Here is a 25,166-nt window from a genome sequence, read left to right as displayed (position 1 = left end):
TCACTTCATTGGGTGCATTCAGTGGAAAATACAGTGAGGAGATTTATATACACACAGAACATGAAAAAATGGGTGTTATCTTACACACTGTAAGGAGAGTGATCACTTAAGATGAGCTATTACCAGCAGGAGAGGAGGGTGGGGAGGAGGGGGAAAAGAAAACCTTTTGTAGTGATAATCAAGGTTGGCCATTTCCAGCAGTTAACAAGAACCTCTGAGGAACGCGGGGAGGTGGGGGGAATAAACATGGGGAAATAGTTTTACTTTGTGTAATGACTCATCCATTCCCAGTCTCTATTCAAGCCTAAGTTAATTGTATCCAGTTTGCAAATTAATTCCAATTCAGCAGTCTCTCGTTGGAGTCTGTTTTTGAAGTCTTTTTGTTGTAATACTGCGACTTTTAGGTCAGAGATCGAGTGACCAGACAGATTGAAGTGTTCTCCGACTGGTTTTTGAATGTTATAATTCTTGACGTCTGATTTGTGTCCATTTATTCTTTTATGTAGAGACTGTCCGGTTTGGCCAATGTACATGGCAGAGGGGCATTGCTAGCACATGATGGCATAGATCACATTGGTAGATGTGCAGGTGAATGAGCCTCTGATAGTGTGGCTGACGTAAGCAATATAAAAAACTTTCCCTCCAAACTGCCACATGAGGCTGAGCCCAAACCTTTCTGCCCTCAGGAGCCTGAAAGTGAGCCAGAGGAGTAGCAGGGCACAAGGAGAGCTGAGCTCCACCACACAGGCACTGCTGCTCCTGTGATCCTGCTGTGGTTGTGTCTGGGTGGGGCTGCTTAGCACAGTCAGGGCAGGGGAGGGCCCCTCTCAGTGAGAAGGCTGTGAGAGATTGCATAACAATCTCTCATTATGCAGCCCGTGCTGCATTAACCAGTTGGGACCCCTGACAGCTTCTCATGAACTCCTCCCTTACCCCTCGCATGTGTCCTTCTGGGAAGGCCAGATACAGATGAACAAGGAGAGTATGGCTTTTTTGCGAAGCAAATGCCTCACATCCAGAGGCTGCCATTATTTTCTAACCTCCAGGGTTTACCCACTTGCCCAGGGACAGCAGGTCTGACTAGCACTAATGGGTCTCTCAAAATTGCTGAGGATGTTTTTGGTGGAAGCTCTTCAGTTTTGAAGAGTCTGGCTGCTGTAGGTAGCCCCTGCTCAGTCAGGAGCAATCAGCAGCCCAGCCACTGGCTTGGGCATTGGAGCCCATGGGCACCAGCATCCCTTTCCTCAGACCCCATCTCAGGCTTTGCTCTCTATCCTCAAATTCCCAGTTATCTGCAGGGTTCCTCTGGCTCAGAGCCACATTCCAGGCCAGTGGAGTCCAGGGCTCCAGGGCTCGCCCTCGGTGACATTTCCTGTCAAGCAGCCCAGAACCACACCAGCATTGAAACAGACTCCAAAGAGAGACTGCTGAATTGGAATTAATTTGCAAACTGGATACAATTAATTTAGGCATGAATAGAGACTGGGAGTGGATGGGTCATTACACAAAGTAAAACTATTTCCCCATGTTTTTCCCCCCCGCCCCCCACTGTTCCTCAGACGTTCTTGTCAACTGCTGGAAATGGCCCACCTTGATTATCACTACAAAAGGTTTTCTCCCCCCCCACCCCCGGTAATAGCTCATCTTAAGTGAGTGTGTATGATAACACCCATTTTTTCATGTTCTGTGTGTATATAAATCTCCTCACTGTATTTTCCCCTGAATGCATCTGATGAAGTGAGCTGTAGCTCACGAAAGCTTATGCTCAAATAAATTTGTTAGTCTCTAAGGTGCCACAAGTACTCCTTTTCTTGTTTCAACATTGTAACTTCTGCTCACTGTTTGACATTCCTTACATTTGTCCATATTGTAACTCAAAGTCCATTTTAACTTGTCCCAAACTCCATTTTAAAATGCTCACTCCATTTTGTAAAAGCTTGCTGCAACCTTCATTTTTGCAAAACCCTGCTGTAATCTTATTAGTTTAGTTTAGATGTGTGAATGAGGTATGTATGGGTGATGGAATCAACTTCCAGCCCCAGCCTGCCCTGATGAAATAAAGTGTAAACTGTTATACCAATAAAATAAAAACCAGCAGGATCTTATTAAAGGGAAAAAGGCAAAATACCACATTTATTGTGAATACAGAAAGAATCATAGTAAGCAGTTAGTTACAGCTGTAACATTCCATTCAATCTCATCTTTATTCACACATTCATTCATACACACACACACACACACAGGTGCTGCAAGGTTGTTATCATAGTAAGCAGTTAGTTATAGCTATAACTTTCCATTCAATCTCATATTTATTCACACATTCATTCATACACACACACAGGTTCTGCAAAGTTGTTATCATAGTTACCAGCCTTAGAGTTGCTCATGCCAAGCCACTGGCCAGGTGGCCTGGACATGAGGAGGGAGCAGGGCCTTGTCAGATGCTCATCTGATGCTCCTGGAAGTTGGTTTGCAGAATCAGACCCCAAAGTTCTCACTTTTTAGAGTCTATTTTTATAGGAATTTCTTCCTATGCCAGTCTATGGGAATTGCTGCATCATGCTGTTGCTGAATCAATCAGCAGATAGCACATTCCTGACGGCTCCAAGATGTTATCTTGTTCTTTGGTTCTCCCATTCTTGAGGCTGTTGGGTGGATTCCAGTCTGCCCTCCGGGGGTCCTCTGGTTATTTCCACTTGACGCCTTCTTCAGCCGATGGACACTGGATTCTTAGGCTGGCACCTCCCTGATCATTCAGTTATTATCCACACCAAGCATCCATCCACATACATCCTCTATCTCTATTTTAATCACAATTGTTAATACAACAAAAGGGCGGGGAGTCTCTGGGTGCTGTTTCTGTTGTTAGAGTATTGCTTTGAGTCTCTGTGAATTGCTTTGAGAACAGACTCTGTCTTAGAATGTACTAACACAATTAGCAGCTTGCAAGTTTCACACACAGAGGGAGAGAAACAGTACCAAAAACCAAGAGACCTCTTAATTAGTAATACCCTGGAATTTAAACTATGGGGAATCAAACTCATTTGTGATTTTAATACAGAACTTCTTTAATATGATCCAACATAATCCCCCTTTTGACACTAAGATTTATAATCGTCAGTGTCACTTTCTATGTAGCCTATTCAAGAGAAAGTACTGTGAGGCAATTTGACTTTGTGATTCCAATTCATGCCACATACACGATCCTAGTGATGTATCTTTACTACAAGGTTCTGGGGCAACAGGCAAGGTGAGGCACACCCACTTTTGAGGAGTCCATTCGGTACAACCTCTAGTGTCCAATAGCTTCACTCCCTCCCCAGCCCACTGGCTCGAGGTCCAGGGTAGCCAGAAGGATCCCATGTGTAATATGGGGAGTGGGTTAACCTTCAATACCTTTGCCTCCAAGGACTGTTGGTGTGCAATTTTGACAACAATTTCTCCCATTAACAAGTCTGGTTTTACAACACTGGAAACATATTGCATCCATTCATATTGATAAGTGTTAAACAATGATCTCTTTCTTTTTTAACAAATGCATCAAACCCTTAATATTTCCCAATATGACCCAGAACATTTTGTGTTCCAAAGTAGCTAGTGCAAGTATCTGCATTTCAGTGCGTCCCATAGCTATGGCTGTGTAGTTTCCTATTTCTAATTTTTTTTTTTTCTTATGGATAAGCCATGTGATAGTATTAAGCCATTACTAAAGATTCCATTGGCCTTTTAGGTTACCCAGACCAATTTGGACCAAGTCTACATTGGCATGTACTTGTTTTTGTATCAGGCTGTCCTGTAGTTGGGACAGAAAGCTTAATTTATTTTTAATTACCTGCAGGTCTTTAGTTTTTTTTTTTTTTTTAAACACACAACAGTGCTAGCAACAAGACAAAACACAAGACAACACTTAGAACACAAAACACAGTTTCTAGTAGATTCATAGTATTGGGTTGCTCTTCAGCTGGCATCAGCTTTTCCTGATTTTCTGAAAGACAAAAAGAACATGTTTCTACCCCTTTTGGGGTGGCAGATTATTGCTTAAAATATTTCTTTTACAAATACCCTTGCTGATTGCAGGCAAAACAGAGCAATTGCCCCCACATTTTCCTGTTTTTGTTCTATAGGCAGGCCAGGTTTCAATGGCTTTTATCTTTTAAGGGTTATGGGGAAATTATCCCACTGTTTAGTCATTAAATCCCTGAGTTTTCCTTCTTATACAGCAGACCAAGTTTATAATGTTTTTCCTGCTGTGTTAAGCTTTAAGTTTTATTTACAGGTAATAACTGAGAAGCATCATTACCATACGACGTTAAAGGGTTTTTCCAAAAATCATACACACTATACATTGTTACAGGGGTACTTATTATCATTAAATTTATTAAAATTATCTTGTTATCCCATGCCTTTTATTTAGACAATTTGTTTGCTGACCAGGTGTGTCCTTTATCTGCAGCTCCTTTGTGCTGCTAGTTCTTTCCTTCCTTTATCATTTAGGTAATTTGCATTTTCACAGAAGCTTCCTGCTTTTGGATTTAAAGCCATCAGCAGCTCAGAGACTCTATCTTAAAAGGGACACAATCAACTTTCACCAGAGTTTTGATTACTTTTAACTTCTGCTTCCAAAACACACAGCAATCTGAAAAAGAAAACCCAACCTATTGTGGCTCCCTTTGGAGCCCTAATAGCATTTTAATTAAGTAGCATGGTATTTTTGCATTTCTTTTGCCCCTTCTACAATATACCCTGCACATGTTCTGGGGCAAATGCACATTCCTTCCATAGTTTAACTTCTATAACATTATCCAGATCCATTTTTACATAAGGTGTCACTATTTCTTTTTTTTTTTTTTTTTTTTTACAGAGGTTTCATGTACCTTTATCAAAGTGACAGTCTGATTACTCAGAGCCATTTTAAGACTCAGTGTTTCTAACATTGCTTCTTTTTGTTTTGTGCACCTCACCCCTGCTGTTGCTTCAGAGAGGCACTGTCTTTTTTTTTTTTTTTAATTTTTTTTTTTTACTACAACTCTCATCTGCTATTTTGTTACAAAAACAAACAAACAAAAAACAAACAAACAAAAAGAATCCAGATTTTTTTTTTTTATATTCTCCTGATTTTGACTGCCCTGCTGCAGCCACAACTTAAAAACATTTTAAATTTTGTAAAGCATTGAGTTACCTTTTAAGGGTTAAATGCCAAATCCCAAAGCCAAACAACACTAATTACCTGTGTCTAGCAAAAAGGTCTGTCAGTTTTGCAACTTTGAATTAAAGAGTCAAATGGATTTTTAGTGGCATTATTTAAAACAAAAACAAAACCAACTGGTCCTTAGAACTTTACATATTTACACACACACAGACAGATACATATACATTTTCTTTTCCTTAACATCCCTTCCACACTGCTCTGTTTTTTACATCTTACATTCCCTTTATACATTTGAGGCAGTTAAGTTCCAATAGAATCCTCTTATGTTCTTTTAGCAAATTTGACTAAATTGTCCAGTCAAATGATTTTAATCAGATAGTTTATTTTTGCTTGGCTAATTTACAGACATTCCTTTGGAAAAGGGCCCATTTTTCTTTCAGAATGGCTGCAAAGAAACCAAGAATGCTCTTTCTCTAACACTTTTCCTTTTTAACATTTTCACAAAGTTTAGCTGCTTAATTCCCTCCAGCCTCTGCAGAGTTAACTTTTTTTTTTTTTACTCTCTTTTCTCTTTGTAATTATGCCTGGGGGTGCCGTACATAGGACCTTCTCCCCCTTTACCTGCCTCCCTCCAGCCTCTGCAGAGTTAACTTTTTCACTCTTTTTGTATTCTTGGAGTGCCTCTTTCACTATTTTCAGCTGGCTTTGGGTATTTGTAGCCAGCACCTTCCAATTGTCTGCTCCCTTTTCCGTTTGTGCCTTTTCCTCTTTACATGAAGACAAGCGGAGGGAAGAATCCTTACATGCCTCCCACAACAACCAAATTGCTGCTGCATCTCTTTTGGCAGCACTAGAAGGTTTGTATATGAGGATATACTGAGCCAATCTATCCTCTAGGTCCGAAATAGTGCAGACATCAGCTAGGGCTTGTTCAGTCCAAGGACTGTGGCCAAATTTTTGAAGGATTTGTTTAAAAGGTGTAATTTCTTTAACAAAAGGTGAGGTTGGAGTTCCTTCTGACTCCATTCCTCCCTCTGGTACTGGCTTACCCTGTTTTCTTTTAAACATCTTAACATGGAAATTTCAATCTCTTTGTCACTGATGGTATTACTTAGCAAGTGACACAGCCTAGATTCTGAAATCATAGCTTAATCTATGCGTTTTTCTCCTGCTACCTTCCCGGAGGCCAGCAGGTTCCCTGCTACCTTCCCGGAGGCCAGCAGGTCCGGTTAACCTATTTCTCCCTGCTACCTTCTCGGAGGCCAGCAGGTCCCCTGCAACCTTCTCGGAGGCCAGCAGGTCTGGTTAAATCTGTTTTTCCTGCTACCTTCTCGGAGGCCAGCAGGTCCCCTGCTACCTTCTCGGAGGCCAGCAGGTCTGGTTTAATCTGTTTTTCCTGCTACCTTCTCGGAGGCCAGCAGGTCTGGTTAACCTAATAGAAATGCCTAGCTCAATAGAGCTGGCGGTGTGCACACCAATATTTACAATAACTGAGGTTTTTTACCAATATTCCCCCTTTCGCAATTCTCCACCAAAATGTTATACCAATAAAATAAAAACCAGCAGGATCTTATTAAAGGGAAAAAGGCAAAATACCACATTTATTGTGAATACAGAAAGAATCATAGTAAGCAGTTAGTTACAGCTGTAACATTCCATTCAATCTCATCTTTATTCACACATTCATTCATACACACACACAGGTGCTGCAAGGTTGTTATCATAGTAAGCAGTTAGTTATAGCTATAACTTTCCATTCAATCTCATATTTATTCACACATTCATTCATACACACACACACACACACACACAGGTTCTGCAAAGTTGTTATCATAGTTACCAGCCTTAGAGTTGCTCATGCCAAGCCACTGGCCAGGTGGCCTGGACATGAGGAGGGAGCAGGGCCTTGTCAGATGCTCATCTGATGCTCCTGGAAGTTGGTTTGCAGAATCAGACCCCAAAGTTCTCACTTTTTAGAGTCTATTTTTATAGGAATTTCTTCCTATGCCAGTCTATGGGAATTGCTTCATCATGCTGTTGCTGAATCAATCAGCAGATGGCACATTCCTGACGGCTCCAAGATGTTATCTTGTTGTTTGGTTCTCCCATTCTTGAGGCTGTTGGGTGGATTCCAGTCTGCCCTCCGGGGGTCCTCTGGTTATTTCCACTTGACGCCTTCTTCAGCCGATGGACACTGGATTCTTAGGCTGGCACCTCCCTGATCATTCAGTTATTATCCACACCAAGCATCCATCCACATACATCCTCTATCTCTATTTTAATCACAATTGTTAATACAACAAAAGGGCGGGGAGTCTCTGGGTGCTGTTTCTGTTGTTAGAGTATTGCTTTGAGTCTCTGTGAATTGCTTTGAGAACAGACTCTGTCTTAGAATGTACTAACACAATTAGCAGCTTGCAAGTTTCACACACAGAGGGAGAGAAACAGTACCAAAAACCAAGAGACCTCTTAATTAGTAATACCCTGGAATTTAAACTATGGGGAATCAAACTCATTTGTGATTTTAATACAGAACTTCTTTAATATGATCCAACATAATACCAAGGGCTGAAGATGCAGACAACAGCCCGGACAAAGCAAGAAGAGTCCATCCTAACAAGAAAAGAACAAAAGTACAATTGAAGAAACATCAAAGCCAGGTCCTAGGCTGAAAGTCTGCAATTGACGGGTGATCAATCACACCGAACCCAGAGGCAGCGTGACACAGCAAGACCTATAGACTCTGGATTCAAACTAAAGCCTACAAAAAGGATGGATGAGATGGAAGACTTTGGAGGGTAACATTCTGCTGCCAACATGGAAGGGCATCAGTGCATGCCCAACAGAGACCCAGCCCTTCCTTGTGCCCGGCTTTCCTGGCCAGTTAGCCTCCACAAGCTACGAACCCAAGCCACGAACTCAAGTTACATTCAGGACTGGTAACAATACAGCAGCTGCAGAACATTTGTGTGTGTGTGTGTGTGTGTGTATACATAGGTATTAGATATTAGTTATTGATCATAAATCAAATTGTGTTATAATAAACGTCACGTCTTGTCTTGTCCCCTGAAACGATCCTGTGTAGTTTTGTCTGCATAACAAAGCCACATTCATGGGACTGTGTGATGAGCTCGCCCCAGCCCTGCGGCCAGCGGCGTTTTAATGCCTAGGCCTAGAGTGGCAAATTTGCAGGGGCGGCAAATTTATAATAGCAGCAAGAGGCTGCTCCCCCCCGCCCCGGTGCTAGTTCGCGCCCTCCGCCCCTGGCACCGCCCCAACTCCACCCCTTCCCGCACCATTCCCCGCCCTCATTGGTCCCCTTCCCCAAATCCCCACCCCGGCCCCACCTCCTCTCCTGAGCGCGCCGCTTTCCCCCCCCCCCCGTCCCCCCTGCTTTGCGAAGCTGTTTCGTGCACAAGCACTGGCAGGGAGCGGGGAGAAGCAGGACCGGGCGGCGCGCTCAGGGGAGAAGGCGGAGGCGGAGCGGAGGTGAGCTGGGGTGGGGAACTGCTGGGTGGGAGGGGGGGCGGCAATTATTTCTGGGCCTAGGGGTGGCAAAATCATTAATCCACCTCTGCCTCCGGCGCAAGGACGTGAGAATGAGAGCTGCCCTGTCACTGGAGAAGCGCGTGGCAATTGCACGGTGGAAGCTGGCTACTCCAGACTGCTACCGATCAGTTGCTAACCAGTTCGGAGTGGGAAAGTCGACTGTTGGACTCGTGTTGATGGAAGTGTGCAGGGCCATTAACTGCATTCTGCTCCAAAAGACCTGGCTTTTGTCTCTTGTTCGGTGCTTCGAGTGTAAGCTCTTTGGGGAAAGGCACTGCCTTCTGTTTGTTCTGTATACTGATCCATGACATGGGTGCTTTGGTACAATGGAGTTACGAATAATAAATCGTTATGATCTGACCTGTAAACAATCCAACATCTCATTGGCCTTAGAAACAGTGCCCATCCCGAACAGCACAAGGCTGCCCAAGACAGCGAGGGCAGGAGGTGCTGATTTGTAATAGTGCATCCCAGTCTGTTTCCAACGTATTCACATTGAATGGATGTACCATTCCATCCAGGTGCAGAGCAGCCAGTGCAACTAGCCGCATCTGCAGAAGCGTCTCCAGCCAGCACTGCCTTCCCCCTGCCGCTGAATTCCCTTTCGAGGCCCCTGTTTAAACACCACACCCACTCTCCAGTCTGGCACCAAATCTCCCTCTCAGGGGGGAGGGATAGTTCAGTGGTTTGAGCATTGGCCTGCTAAACCCAGGAACGTGAGTTCAATTTAGGGATCTGGGGCAAAAATTGGGGATTGATCCTGTGTTGAGCAGGGGGTTGGACTAGATGACCTGCTGAGGTCCCTTCCCACCCTGAGAGTCTAGGATTCCTGGAGTCTGCACTGAGTCCCAGACTCAGAGACTCAAAATTTCAATGCCTCTGCTGCGCAAAAGGAACAAAATTCTGGGGTACCTCTGAGTCTCCCGCAAATAGTTCCCCCACTCTCTGCAATAAGAAACCTAGTGCAGTCTCAGACACGGTCCACGGCAGGAAGCTCTGCACTGGATTGGACATTTGCTAGACGCGGCCCTTGGAATTAAGGTTCTAAATCAGCATCCTCAGACTGAAGCAAGCTGCCAAGCCGCTGCATTTAAAATAAACCCCGGCAGTAAACCCGTAAGGGAATCAGATGCGTGTACTCTAGTCTGCACAATGCTCCGCTGCAGCCCATGGTCGATCCAGCTGCTGCCCGGTCTGTCTGGGCCTCCAACAGAAGGGCACAGCCCTGCCTGGGAGAGCATCCCAGCACTGAGAAATCAGATCTGCTGCAGTGAACAAAGCCCTGCCCAACCAGGGGGTGTGTGGTTTTGGGAGTCAAATAATAGAATTCAAGTCAACGCTTCACTTTTTCGAAAAGAGTGACATTCTCCCTAACCTGACCCTGCTTCTTCCCCTGAGCACTCTTCCCAGCAGAGAGAGGGTCACGTTTCCCATCAGAGCCCCCAGGGGCGGGGAGAACTCACAGACCCAGCTGATTCTAGCTCCGCCAATGAGACAGAGCCAGGAAGGGAAACACCCAATTCCCGTCCCAGACGCTGGAAATTCAAACGAGCTTTTTGTTCCCCTTCCCGCCGGGAGCCATGGCTGCAGAGAGCAAGGCAGAAAGTCTCCGGGATGAACTTTCTTGTCCCATCTGCCTGGAGTATTTCCAGGAGCCGGTGTCTATCCACTGCGGGCACAACTTCTGCAGAGACTGCATCAGCCAGTGCTGGGGGGAGTCGGAGCCCAACTTCTCCTGCCCCCAGTGCAGAGAAACCGCCCAGCAGAGAAACTTCAGGCCCAGCAGGGAACTGGCGAGAGTTATCGAAATAGCCAGAGGGCTGAGTTTCCAGGCAGCCAAAGGCTCAGGAGGGGAGCGAGTGTGTGAGAGGCACCAGGAGGCTCTGAAACTCTTCTGCGAGGAGGATGAAACCCCCATCTGCCTGGTGTGTGATAAATCCAAGGCTCACAGATCTCACACGGTGGTTCCCATAGAGGAGGCTGCCGAGGAGTACAAGGTAGGAAATCTCCACCCAGCATCAGTGTTTGTACCTATGGGGTTTTTCCGATATACTTCCAGGCCCAGAGTAGAGCTGCTCATGCAGAGGTCATGTAGCCTGCGGCCATAACTGGGGGTTCCCAGGCTTTCCAGTGTTTGGGTTTCCTTCTAGTGTCACCTGAACTCCTCATTTCCTGCTGTCATAAAGGATGTTTTTTTTTTGCTAACTACAGTGTTGTGATAAAGATTTGGAACCTTACACATGGATCTCTGCTCTGACTTGAGGACCAATTTCCAGGAGTGGGTGGGGAAAAATATTCATTATCTTGTGATGCCCTTTTCCTCAGTGAATATTTCTGTTCCAACACACGTTCCTGCTGAGCGGGACACACCAGAACCAGCCCTGCCAGCCCCCACCGTTCTTAAATCCTGCGATCTTTGAAAAGATTCAATCAGACTGCGGGAATTTATCCTCCCACGCTCTGCTTCATTCATTTCAAACCAACAGAGAAATAACTTGCTTCTTGGTCCCCAAAAGATGCTGGTGGAGGCGAGGTGAGGCAGGGGTGCCGTCAGAGCTCCTGACTGGTGGACAGATGAGGAATTTTTGGAGCAAACCTGACACCATCTGTTTTACTAGGATCAGCAATCTGAGAGCAGAGTTGTAGGAAATCACTGGCCTCTCAGCAAGATTTCTATCTGCGGAGGCATTAGGGTTTGTGCATTGGCCGCATGGACCCAGTTTGTGCTCCTAGCCCCCAGGTGTCAGAATGAATTAGTTCTCTGCTGCCTGCTGCTTTTCACCAGTTCCTGCAGTGTCCCTGGCCTGGCCTGTGAGTTGCCCTGTGGGTGCTCTCCCGGCCTGCTGCTGGGTTAAATAAGCTGGAAAAGCTAAATCTGTGCAGCAGCGTTATTGCAGGGGGAGGGTGGGATTCGTTGCTCCTCAAGCTCCAAAAGAAAAAAAATTACCGCCCCACCCCCAATTGTCTTTGCCCAGGAACAATTCCAGACCCGACTGCAGGCTCTGAAGGAAGAGAGAGAAAAGCTCTTGGGATGGAAATTGACTGGAGAGAAGGGAAGCTCAGAGTACCTGGTAGGTGCCCAGTGCTGTTACCCAGCAGGGCTGTGGGGATGAAGGTCAGTGAGGGAGGTTTGTGTGTCTCTCTGGGGCCGTGTGCTGCTGGTTGGGGATCGTGTGTGTCTGTCTCTGTTCCTCTCTATGGGCTGGAATGTGACTGAGACTCCTTGCCTGGCTCTGGGGCTAGGACAGATTCCCCAGGAGCAATGGGCAGCCCTGGGGCAGAGCAGACGCTGATCGAATCCAGCAGCAGGTGCAGCCTGTGCTCCCCTCTGCCCAGGATGGACAGGATGTGGGGTCATGGCCTGACCTCCTCCCTTCAGCTCTGGCAGTGCCAAGGCTGTGTTAATGGTCTATCCCCAGCTGTCAGAGAGGCCTGCTGGGCTCGGCTTCAGGCTTGATCTTTGTCTGTGTCTGCAAAACACTGTCTGTTTCACCCTGTGCAGTGCAGTTGTAGCCATGTCGGTCCCGGGATATTGGAGAGACAAGAGGGGGCGGTTAGATCTTTGCACCAACTTCTGTTGGTGAGAGAGACAAGCTTGCACACTACCCAAAGCTGTTCTTGAGGTCTGGGCTGGAGAGCTCTGGATGGCTCGAAAGCTTCTCTCTCTCTCTGACTGAAGATGCTCCAATCAAAGAGATCACCTCAACCCCTCGTCTCTCTCTTTGTTATAGATGAGCACTAGAGAGTCAATAGCTGAGTGACAGCCAAGCTCTCATGCTAAGAGCTGATGGCTTCACAGTGCTCTAAAACCCACCTGCATCCTGACGTTGTCTTGGAAAATCACTGTGCCCCATCCAGGCCTGAGACAGGGTTATTGGACTGAATCAGGAGTCAAGTGGCCAATGGGCTACAGAGGTGAAGGGCTCAGACAAAAATAACCTGACATTCAATTTGTCTCCCATTCTCAAAACTTTTTTGTGCCCGCCTATGGCTCAGATCATAGCACTGATCAGCCCCAAACTGAGCTGGGTCTGATTGGATTTCACTTGGCTAGCATCCGGCACCCAGGGCCACACCAGGGTAACAGCACTGTAGAAGTTATAAGAGGGTCTTTCAGGCTCTGTAAATACTCATACATCTTGGATACGCACATGGGAAAGTGATGTGAGCACGTTCGAGGAGACAGGTGCTCCTCAAGCCAGAAAGGGGGCAGAGTTAAGGTTGGGTGCCAGTGTGCGTGGGAGACGCAACCTTAACTCTACATTCCCTTGTCTTCAGAGCTGTGCTTGTCTTTGCTTCATTCTTGATTTCATGGTATAAGATTATGGCCTGAGGCTGCACTAGAGATCCTGATCTCTGCACTAACACACTTAGCTTTTAGGCACTGAATTCTCATGGCTCTCCACAGGTGTGGCTGGGCAACCTGCAGGGCATGTGAATATCTGGAGCTTCCTCAGTGAAACTTGGGAGTATTAGTTTGTTTTCTTATTTTGTGTTTTCTTTACCCCGTTCAGTCTCTCTCAGGAAGTCTCTGCTCATGTACCTCTGAATCCTGCCCTTTCTACTGCTCGAAGGACTGAGATTGTCACAGGTCACTGATCACAAGAGAAACAAACCATGTGAGATGGGAAGGGAATTTAGGGCGAGGTGGGACTTTCTAGGAAAATGTCTCTGGTCACAGGGGAAAGTTTCTGTCTGCTTTTGAGGTGCTGAATATTTAGAAATTCCCCCTCCCACTGACACAGGGCTCTGTGAAATCTCCCCTGCCTCTCGGTGTGTCCTTGACATGCCCTTTCCCTGTTTGTGCCTCTTCTTTACAGGAAAAGACAGACGCTGAGAGAGAGAAAATTGTGTCTCAATTTAAGCAGCTGCACCAGTTTCTGGAGGAAGAAGAGCGACTCTTCCTGGCCCCGCTGGGAGAGCTGGAGAAGGAGATTGTGAAGCTGCAGGATAAAAATATCACCAAACTCTCTGCGGAGATTTCCCGTCTCAGCGAGCTGATCAGCGAGATGGAGGGGAAGTACCAGCAGCCAGCGAGTGAATTCCTGCAGGTAAGACCTCAGAGCTTTGGAGATATTTGGGAAATGGATGAACGGGGAGACCCATGTGGCTTGGAGTGCAGGATCCTAACACTACAGTGGAACTCACTATTTCTAGTTTTTACGTAGGAATCCTCTCTCTCGCTCTCTCTCTAATGGTACCTCATTTAATTGTTAGGAACTACTGTTAAAATGTGAATTCGCTGGTTTACAATCACTTCCACTTGCTTCTGTTTTATTATTCTCTTTTGTATTATTAGTAATTTGATGAGGGGTCTGGAACAGCTTCCATCTGAGCAGAGATTAAAAAGACTGGAACTGTTCAGCTTAGAAAAGAGGTGACTAAGAGGGGATATGGTGGAGGTCTATAAACTCATTCCGGTGCGGAGAAAGTGAACAGGGGAATGTTTTTTACCCCTTCCCATTACACAAGAACCAGGGGTCACCCAATGAAATTTAATAGGCAGCAGGTTCAAAACAGACATAAGGAAGTGCTTCTTCATAGACCTCACAGTCAACCTGTGGACCTCGTTGTCCTGGGATGGTGTGAAGGCCAAAAGTATAAGTGGAGTAAAAAAAGAATTAGATCAGTTCATGGAGGACAGGTCCATAAATGGCTGTTAGCCAAGACGGTCAGGGACACAACGCCATGCTCTGGGTGGCCCTAAAGCTCTAACTCCCAGAAGCTGGGACTGGGGATGGATCACTTGAGTTTGCTCTGTTTTGTTCATTCCCTCTGAAGCATCTGTCAGAAAACAGGACACTGGGCAGATGGGCCATCAGTCTTGTGTTGTTAGGATTGAGGGATCCCAGGAGAAGGGCCCCTTTGTAGGGTTTAGATTTTAATGGTCTGTTTTACAGTGTTCTGGGTCCACTTAAGGCCCACATCACTGGGGGAGCAGAGCCCGTTAATAACACACATGAATTCATCCACCACTCCTGAGGCAGGGAAATATTATTTAAATAATGTGATCCCCATTTCACGGAGAGAGAGGGGGACTCTGTTTCGGAAATCATCCCAGGCCAGCTACTGCTCTCCTCATGACACCACCAACCACCCCTGAACCAGGATCACAGTGTGACCCACCCCACCCTCTTTTCCACCAGCCGAAGTCCTTCTCGTAGTTATCACTTGTAACTGAGCTCTTTGTTCTCTGTCTCCCCCCGCAGGACATCAGAAGCACCTTGAGCAGGTACGTGGCTCCGTCTCGCTCTCAGGGATACGTCACTCTGTGGGGCAGGGCCTTGAGCGCCATGCGACGTCCACATCTCCTTGGGGCACCATGGCCAACTGTGCGGGGCAGGATCACCCCTCAGATCCAAATCTCCCCTCTGCTGACATTACTCCTGGGATTGATGCTCTTTATTTGAGATGCTGAGCCCTGGTCTACACTAGGACTTTAGGTCGAATTTAGCAGCGTTAAATCGATGTAAACCTGCACCCGTCCACACGATGAAGCCCTTTTTTTCGACTTAAAGGGCTCTTAAAATCGATTTCCTTACTCCTCCCCTGACAAGTGGATTAGTGCTTAAATCGGCCTTGCCAGGTCGAATTTGGGGTACTGTGGACACAATTCGACAGTATTGGCCTCCGGGAGCTATCCCAGAGTGCTCCATTTTGACCGCTCTGGACAGCACTCTTAACTTAGATGCACTGGCCAGGTAGACAGGAAAAGAACCGCAAACTTTTGAATCTCATTTCCGGAGACTGCGGGAACTGTGGGATAGCTACCCACAGTGCAACACTCCGGAAGTCGATGCTTGCCTCGGTACTGTGGAAGCACTCCGCCGAGTTAATGCACTTAATGCACTGAGAGCATTTTCTATGGGGACACACACACTCGAATATATAAAACTGATTTCTAAAAAAACGACTTCTATAAATTCGACCTAATTTCGTAGTGTAGACATACCCTTAGATGATGAAGCATGAGGGCAGGTTAATAAATCCGAATAGATTCATTAAATCTCTTGTATCCCGGGGAACGGGAATACGGACACTTCCAGAGCAGCAGTGTTCAAATATGTTCAGCTTGTGTCCGTTTGGCGCCCTGCGTGAGGTGATCTGGGGTTAGTGCAGTAATTCTCAAACTTTTCTACTGGTGACCCCTTTCACATAGCAAGCCTCTGAGTGCGACCCACCCTTATAAATTAAAAACATTTAGCACCATTATAAATGTGGATGCAAAGTGGGGTTTGGGGTGGAGTCTGACAGCTCGCGACCCCCCATGTAATAACCTCGTAACTCCCTGAGGGGTCTCGACCCCCAGTTTGAGAACCCCTAGGTTACTGGTCTCCATCCATTTCTGACTGGGCAGGTGTCCACACCACAAAGCTTAGTAGAGTCAATGCAGCTTGTTGGCCCATCTCCCTGCTCCACTTCCCCTCGATGTCGTCTCTCTCCGGGTTATGCTAGAAACAAACTGGGCCGCTGGGGGTGAAGCTTGTGCTGCCATTGCCTGAGCGGTACCTGCTCTGAGGCCGGGATACATAGAACAGTCCAGCCTCCAGGCCCTGCAGTCCAGCAGCTTTCCCTGGCATGAAATTCATCTGAGATGCGGATAAAATCGTGATTTACAATCAGTTAATTAGAGAATTCTGTTTCTCTCCAGGTGCGAGCAGGGGAAGTTCCAGCAGCCGGTGGAGATTTCTCCTGATCTGGCAAAGAGACTTGGTGATTTTACCCAAAGAAACATTGTGCTAAAGGAGACTCTGAAGGAATTCCAAGGTAGTGAGCAGGGATTGAAAAAGGAAAATGGAGACTGGTCTCTGTGAAGGTTGGAGGAAACGGGCTGTGTCCAATTAGCTGCGAATGTAAAATTCAATTTAAGAACATGGAAGAAATATAAACAAAGTTTTGAATTTATTAAGACATTTTTTCCCAAGATATACGATATTTATGGAGGAACAACAGTAGTCTGAATGTGATTCGTTGTCACTTTGTTTGCCCTAATTCTTGAGGACTGCAAAATACTTGGTTGAGTGAAACTGTGTGCTAATGCAAAGGGCTCCATCTACTCTTCCTGAGTCTGTTTCGTTCCAGTCTGAGCTGTCTAGGAATTTTCTCTTGTAGAAATGCCACTTAAGCCATGTTTATAACCATGTTATTAGTGCAGAAAGGGGTCCATAAGCCTGAGAGTGGCCCAACTCCACATGGGCGAATTTTGCACTGTGTGTCTCTCTTTATTTGTCTTTCTGGGTCTCCCTTCCTTTTCCCCTCTGTTCGTGGCCCAGAACTAAAGCACAGTTATTCTGATTAATTGTAGGAAATCCTGCATGAAACATAATTTTGATACCATGAAATCTCTTTCTCTCCCTCTCCTCCCTAGACGCTCTGGTGTTTGAACTGCAGACAGCAAGTAAGTGGATCTCTGGCAAAAGGGGGTAGTGTTATGGGTCGGGTTTTAGATAGATTGAGAGAAAAGGACAGTTTGTGTTTGTGGCACTGGATTCATTTGAGGAACAAACTTCTGAGATCGAACAAAAGAGAGTCCCCCATCCATAGAGAGTGAGCATTGCAGGGAAGGGGGCTGGCCTTAAGCACTCCAATATATTATTAACCCCTTAATTATTGTGCAGTGTACTGACTGAGTGAGGCCTCTGTCTCCTCTGTTATGCTGATTGGGGATGGGTGCCTGGTCTGACCCTCCCTCGGAGTGTCCATAGGACATCGCCCCCTTCTCTGTCTCTCCCTGTGGGTCCCACCTCTCCCTTCCCCCCTGGACTCTTGGGTTGCCAACTAGGCCTCTCCATCCTCTCTGTCTTTGTGTGGTCTTCTGTTCACAATGCCTCCTCCTCTCCCATTCCCCATGGGCTGGGGGCCCTGCTCTGGCATACCCACCAACTCCCTCCCGCCTCCTTCCACCCAGGGCTACTGCCTCCTTCCCTGGTCCCAGCTGCACTGGGGTTTGCGCTCCTCTCTCTGCTGGCTCCTTGATTCCCTCTGACTGGGGGTGTCTCCCCAAGAGGAGGCTGAGGCTGATGCCCCTTCGATCCCACCCCATGCTCTGCTGCCTGCCCCGCCCAGTCCCTGCGGCTGGGAGTGGGGAGCCACAGCATGGGGAGCAGGGAGATGCAGCAGGGGAGGAGATGGAGATGCAGAATCTGAAGCTATAACAGCCCCTCTAGGCCCTGGGAGGTGGGAGCTGCGGTGAAATTCCTGCTCAGCCCCAGCACAGAGGCAGCTCCCTGAGACCCAGGACAGAGAGGCAGGAAGTCAGGGAGGGTCCCAGCCCGGATGGGGCTGCTGGGGAGTGTGAGAAATGGTCCCATCCTGCCCCAGGGTGGAGCTCTGCCCCTCACGCTCCGATTCTCTCTTCCCCCAGCGAATGTGACTCTGGATCCAGATACGGCTCACCCCAGATGCAACGGGCCTGCTGATTGGCTACATGTGAAACGGAGAAAGACACGGAAGCAAGTGTCCAACAAACCTGGAAGCGATTTCCCAACATTTCTGGGAGGTGGGGATGGGTGATGCTGGGCTGTGGGGATGGCCAGAGAGTCTGTGAGGAGGAATGCGGGATTCAGTTTTAACCCTGAGGAGAGGCTCTGGGCTGTGCAGTGGCTGCAGGGGGATCAATACAGGGCTCGCACCTCCCCTGAGACCACAGTGTCACTGGGCCAGATCCCCACCAGGATTCGGGTTTGTCTGGACTATGACGAGGTGCAGGTGGCATTTTTCAGTGCGGACAGCATGGCCCCGATCTTCACTTTCCCACCATCATCTTTCAATGGGGAGAGAGTCCACTCTTGGTTCTGTTTCTGGGACAGCGAAACCCAGTTTAGGCTCTGTCCCTGATCCACAGGGTAAAATATCCTACTGCAGGCCATGAAATAGGCTTCTCTAGCCGCTGACATCCTCATTTCTACAACCCTGGAAGCTAAAGGTGACCAGTGTTCCCTCTCATTTTTGACAGGCCGTGTGCGCAAAAAATTTTCCTCTGCAAATCGTTGTGCTTCTGTACAAATTTTTGTGTGCACGGTGTTTTGCCGTGTGCGCAGGGTTTAGGATCTGTGTGCGCCTGCACACGCACACAGCTTAGAGGGAACACTGCTGGTGACCTGTTTTCCACCCAAAAACCAAACAACTGAACTCTCAGGGACACTGATGAGCCTGGTTTTCACTGTTTTCTATGATCCCGGAGGACTCTAACAGTCTGCGTAGTCAGAGACTAAGAGGAAGGTCCCGAGTGAGGGAGGCGAGTCCACAGGTGGGGAACCTTTGGGACAAGGGGAGGGGCAGAAGACAATTGATAATCTTCACTTTTGATGAGTGTTGTCTAGAATTTAACAAAGGTATTTTTATATCAAGCCCATGGAGGTTTGTTTTATGGTTCCCACAATCATTGGCTGCTGCAGGCATTTTTGTTTTTTCATCAAGTGGATTCTGTGTCTTCACAGCTGTAAAGATGCTGAAATTTTTGTGCCTCACAATAATTTCTCTTGTCTCCTGCTGGGTAAAATATAGCAATAAACCCAGGAGCCATCAGAACTATTTGATTCACCAGTGTAGGGTTTGTTTGCATTTTACTGACATGCTCAGTGGGCTCGAGGTGGGTTACAGGCCATTGGAATTGCAACAGTAGTAATGATCATGTCTCTGCTAGGCCATATTCAGGTGCTTTCACCCAGTGTATGTTGGATCCAAATTTCCCAGCCTGGGCGCATCGAGCATTCAGACAAACAGTGACATGCAGCTAGTTATTGGTCCAAACTTTTCATAGACCAGGGTTGTTGTGTAAAGCCTCCGCCCACTCCAGTAGAATGTGATTGTCAGATTTGTAACTTTTCAGTCATTGCTAGTATGATCATTGAGTTCTGTAACCTTTTGCAAAACTTTGTTACTTTTAGTCATTGTTAGCATGACCTTTTAAATTTTGTAACTTTTGCAAGCTTTGTAGTCTTTTCAGTTACCACTTGTATAACTTCCAAGCTTTGCAATATTCCATCACACCATCACAGAGAGTGTGAACAAGGGAGTATATGTGGGACTGGGTGGAGAGGAACTGCAAGGAGAAAAGAGCCCGGAGACAAGCGTGTCTGATGTAATCTGCCCCGAGAAGGCAATCATAGGGTGCTGTAAAGAAAAGAAGAACCTGGTATGCGTGAAAGGAACAAGGTCTGGGAATGTTTCTCGGTGACGGACACAGAAGGAAAACTCAGTGTATGTGACAGGAGCTGCCCAGTTCCAATAAAAGGAAGAAAGCATGCTCACAAGCCCTTCTTTTTGACCTGCTTGCTGGCCTGGATCCGTGACCACAGGCGGACACACCAGATCTACTATGCTTTGGCTTCTTGGCTTCCTATGCTGTCTCCGGTAACTTTCCGCCTGCATGAGTGTGTGGGCGCATGAGGGTATGAATGCGGTGAATGTGTGCGTGCATTAATAAGCGCCATCCCTTTTCTGTTTGATCCAATAGCAGCATTTAATAAAAGCAATATAAGTGTAACCCTGCGTTGGTTTCTAGTGAAATTGAGGTCACATTAGTGGTGGAGAATGCAGGCAACCACCGATAGGGTACACTAGTGGAAAGGGGCGACAAGGAGTAGAGAGCATGTGTGGCGCCTGCTCCCCCTTCCAGGTACACACGAGGAAAGGGGTGACATGGAGTAGAGAGCGCATATGGGTAGCCTAGGAACTGCGGTGCACCTGCTCCCCCTTCCTGATTTTGGGCACGATGCCACTGTTTAGAAAGGGAAAAAGCCCCCCCGAATCCACAATGGAGGGGAAGGGGGCAAAATTTCCGCATCTCCTCCTCTGGGCCCACCCCAAGGGTGTTGACTGCTGGGTCCCAGGGACAGTTTCATCAGGGGACATCATGGTGGATGTAGAAACTACATACCAGAAATATTGTGAGTTTTATCATCCGGATTCAAAGACTAAGGATCGGGCAGCAGCATGGTTGTTGTGGCAAACTTGTTGTGCTTGGCAAACTGCTAAAGGTGATTATAATTCTGAAACTGTGCAAGTAAAGCAGGAGTTGGAACGAGTAAGGGCGGGAAGGGATATGTGGAAGGCACAAGCGGCAGGGGCAAGTTGTCAGCAGCTAGCAATCTCCGCCGTCAGGGTGAAGGAGAGAGCTGAACAGGCCGAGGAAGAGAGGGAACTATCTAAGGAGCTGGAGGTCCAGGTGGAGTGTTTGCAGGGATTGGTGTTAGAGGAGGGGACCTGTGCAGGCGGGAGAGCAGCAGGACCCCTGGGATCGGGGACAAAGGTGCTGCTCCTATATGACCCCAGAGACTGGGACGGGGACATATGGTATGACCCTGACCCGGGATGGCTGCCAGATGGGCCAGGAGCTCGGCTAGCCCCGGGGGCAGCTGTGCAATGGTTAACTTTCCAGCCTGGCCCCCCGCCCAGGGAGGGATCCCGAGACCTGTAACTGGGGTAACTATGCAGGAAATAGCCTTGACCCCTGCGGAGATAACTTCTCTGGCTCAGGGGTTAGGGCCAGCCAAGACGAGCACATTGTCGGAATGGGCGTGTCAGTTTCTAGGGGGTTAAACCCAGAGGAGGTTAGGAAGGGGTTAAAGCCAGGGGAGGTTAGGAAGCTGTTGAGGACGGCATCCACCATACCGGGTTGTGATATGGGAATCGCACTGTGGACGCAGGCAGCTGGACAGTGGCAGTCCCTGTTCGTGCTTTTCTCAACTTGGCTCAAGGAGAGGCACTGCAGGAGGTCAGCCCCCAGTAGGCAGCAGGCTCCCCGGCTCTGGGGGAGGCCCCTGATGTCTTTGTGGAGAGAACGGTATTAGCGGGATTGTTAACTGGGCGGTATCCGGCCCGTGCCCTGGGGAGAGCGATCCCCAGGACCCTGTCCGAGATTGTGGTTCCAACGGCCGAATTAAGGCTTAGTGCAGCAATGTTGCCTGAAGATGTCCAGATGGCTGTGGGAGTGTGGAGGCAGGGAGAGCCCCTAGACATATCACACCTTAAGGAAGCGGCGTGCCAGGCAGCAGAGCGGTTGGTCAGCTGGGAGCTGGGGCTCCTGCTCCCGTTGCTGTGGCTGTAGCCCCAGCGCCTCAACACAGGCGCCCCCGATGGGACACCAGTCAGCTCCGCGTACAGTTGTGGATGGCCTTAAAGGACCAGGGGGAACCCATGGGCCAATGGGATGGGAAACCCACAGAGTCCCTAGTACTCCGCTGTATTCAGCTGGAGTTGAAGCTCCCAGAGCCGGGAGGCAATATTTGGGCCAAAAAAGCAACCTCAAATTAGGGGAGCCCCGACTCTCCGAGCTCCCAATAACTGGGAGAGGAAAGCACCCAGGGATGGACCTGGGTGGGACCTCTCCAGGTGGACTCGGCAGGAAAGTTGCAGTCGCACCTTTGGGTGGGGGCGCCATATGAGCACCCTGAGACATCTGAACTAGATTTTCTGACGCTGGTGGACACCGGCGTGGCTGTCTCACTGCTTCCCTGCCCTGTGCCGGGACTGCCAATCCAGGGAACCATTGAGATCCAGGGATTTGATGGCACCTTGGTGCAGGGACAAGTGTTGGGATGACTGGTCACCCGGGTGGGGAATCTTACCCGAAGATGGCCCTGGATTTGTAGCCCCGCAACTACAGAACCAGTTTTGGGCATAGATTGCTTGCGGGAGGGAGGAATAGTGGTTGATTGTGCTAACAAAGGTTTATAGAGGACCCCAAAGAAAGACTGGACCCCTGAAGTAGGGAAGGGAGATACCGGATTGCTGATGGTAGTATGTTGGGAGTGGCGGCAGTGACCGGGGATAGCAAGGAGGAATGGAGGAAGCATTTTCCCCAGGCATGGGTGGCTCACAAGCTGGACTGTGGTAAATGGACTGGAGAACCAGTGAAAATAGAAGGACCAGCGGTCCCCCCACAGAAACAATGTCCTATCCCCACTGTGGCATGTCAGGCTGTAGCAGAGATAGTTAGAGAGCTGGAAGGACAGGGAGTAGTGAAAAGAATGACTTTCCCCTTTGACTTCCCCATATGGCCTGTGAGGAAAGCTGATGATGTCTCACGGAGACTGACTGTCGACTATCGGAGAGTCAATGCAGTGACCCCCCAGTGGGCACCAGTAGTCGCAGACATGACCCAGGTGTTGCAAGACATACCAAGGGAAGTGATACAGTGTTCCAAATTGACCAAAGCCCCCATAGGAAGTGGGTCCATTGGGGACAGCTCAAGCATGTAGGGGGAACCACCCTGACTCCATGTTCCTCCCTACGGTTTACAATGTTTAAGTCTTTTTCGCAGCTTCTGTTTTTCAGAGCACCAGAGAGAGCTGGTACCAGCTGAAGTACAATTGGAACATACCATGGTGCATTGTGGCGACAAACTTCTATGTTGTCTTATGTTCTGTGTTTTGTGTTTCGTGTTTCATGTCTCATGTTTGTCTTGTAGCGCTTGTCTCATTGTTAGCATTACGGTGTATGGTGTTTGGGGAAAGGGGGGATATTGCATTAGGCAGGGAACAGCAACAAACCATACTCACAGCCCTTTGTAATCTAACCGGACCCCTCCCTCTCCCTACCCCTCCGCCTCCTGCCAAATTGTCAATTACACACCTATCCCCCTGGTGGCCACCTCTGTCCAAAAGCCTGTGATACATCAAGATTATTACTGCCTCTTTACCGATTATTCACCTCCCCACCGAATGCTCTGATTTTCATCTCAATGTAGTACATGAGAATGGCTATTTGACACTCATTACATCCACTGGTCAATGTTTTGATATGTATTTTTGTTACTGTGGACATGCTACATGTAATGAAAATCTGGAATTGCTCCGGCAATCGAAGCACTGGCATGGATGAGCGGCGGCACACCATCCCCCTTTGGATGGTCACCACAATTTGGGTGACCAAGGGGTGGGAAATGTTGTGTAAAGCCTCCGCTCAATCCAGTAGAATGTGATTGTCAGATCTGTAACTTTTCAGTCATTGCTAGTATGATCATTGAGTTCTGTAATCTTTTGCAAACTTTGTAACTTTAGTTATTGTTAGCATAGCTCTTTAAGTTTTGTAACTTGTGCAAGCTTTGCAACCTTTTCAGTTACCACTTTGTATAACCTCCAAGCTTTGCAATGTTCCATCACGCGATCAGAGAGAGTGTGAACAAGGGAGTATGTGTGGGAGATAAGGGAGTGTGAATCAGGGAGTGTATGTGGGACTGGGCGGAGAGGAACTGCAAGGAGAAAAGAGCCAGGAGCCAGGTGTGTCTGATGTAATCTGCCCTGAGAAGGTGATCACAGAGTCCTGTAAAGAAAAGAAGAACCTGGTATGCATGAAAGGAACAAGGTCTGGGAATGCTTCTCGGTCATAAATGATCTGGAGGATGGTGTGGATTGCTCTCTCAGCAAATTTGCGGATGATACTAAACTGGGAGGAGTGGTAGATACGCTGGAGGGGAGGGATAGGATACAGAAGGACCTAGACAAATTGGAGGATTGGGCCAAAAGAAATCTGATGAGGTTCAATAAGGATAAGTGCAGGGTCCTGCACTTAGGATGGAAGAATCCAATGCACCGCTACAGACTAGGGACCGAATGGCTAGGCAGCAGTTCTGCGGAAAAGGACCTAGGGGTGACAGTAGACGAGAAGCTGGATATGAGTCAGCAGTGTGCCCTTGTTGCCAAGAAGGCCAATGGCATTTTGGGATGTATAAGTAGGGGCATAGCGAGCAGATCGAGGGACGTGATCGTTCCCCTCTATTCGACACTGGTGAGGCCTCATCTGGAGTACTGTGTCCAGTTTTGGGCCCCACACTACAAGAAGGATGTGGATAAATTGGAAAGAGTCCAGCGAAGGGCAACAAAAATGATTAGGGGTCTAGAGCACATGACTTATGAGGAGAGGCTGAGGGAGCTGGGATTGTTTAGTCTGCAGAAGAGAAGAACGAGGGGGGATTTGATAGCTGCTTTCAACTACCTGAAAGGGGGTTCCAAAGAGGATGGCTCTAGACTGTTCTCAATGGTAGCAGATGACAGAACGAGGAGTAATGGTCTCAAGTTGCAATGGGGGAGGTTTAGATTGGATATTAGGAAAAACTTTTTCACTAAGAGGGTGGTGAAACACTGGAATGCGTTACCTAGGGAGGTGGTAGAATCTCCTTCCTTACAGGTTTTTAAGGTCAGGCTTGACAAAGCCCTGGCTGGGATGATTTAACTGGGACTTGGTCCTGCTTTGAGCAGGGGGTTGGACTAGATGACCTTCTGGGGTCCCTTCCAACCCTGATATTCTATGATTCTATGATGGACACAGAAGGAAAAACTCAGCGTATGTGACAGGAGCCACCCAGTTCCAGCAAAAGGAAGGCATGCACACAAGCCTCCTGCTTCTTGACTTGCTCACTGGCCCGGATCCGTGACTGCAGGCGGACACACCAGATCTACTATGCTTCGGCTTCTCAGGTTCCTCTGCCGTCTCCGGTAACTCTCCACCTGTGGGGGTGCATGAG

The 25,166-nt window shown here is 47.9% G+C and overlaps 1 pseudogene; it reads left to right on the top strand.

Moving 5' to 3' along the window:
- The first annotated feature begins 10,122 nt into the window (after window positions 1-10,122).
- Window positions 10,123-19,231, top strand: LOC102941669 (annotated as a pseudogene).
- Window positions 19,232-25,166: the final 5,935 nt, after the last annotated feature.

Source organism: Chelonia mydas, chromosome 14 (assembly GCF_015237465.2).
Source record: "Chelonia mydas isolate rCheMyd1 chromosome 14, rCheMyd1.pri.v2, whole genome shotgun sequence".
Taxonomy (NCBI): domain Eukaryota; kingdom Metazoa; phylum Chordata; order Testudines; family Cheloniidae; genus Chelonia; species Chelonia mydas.
This window is presented reverse-complemented; position numbering and strand designations above follow the sequence as displayed.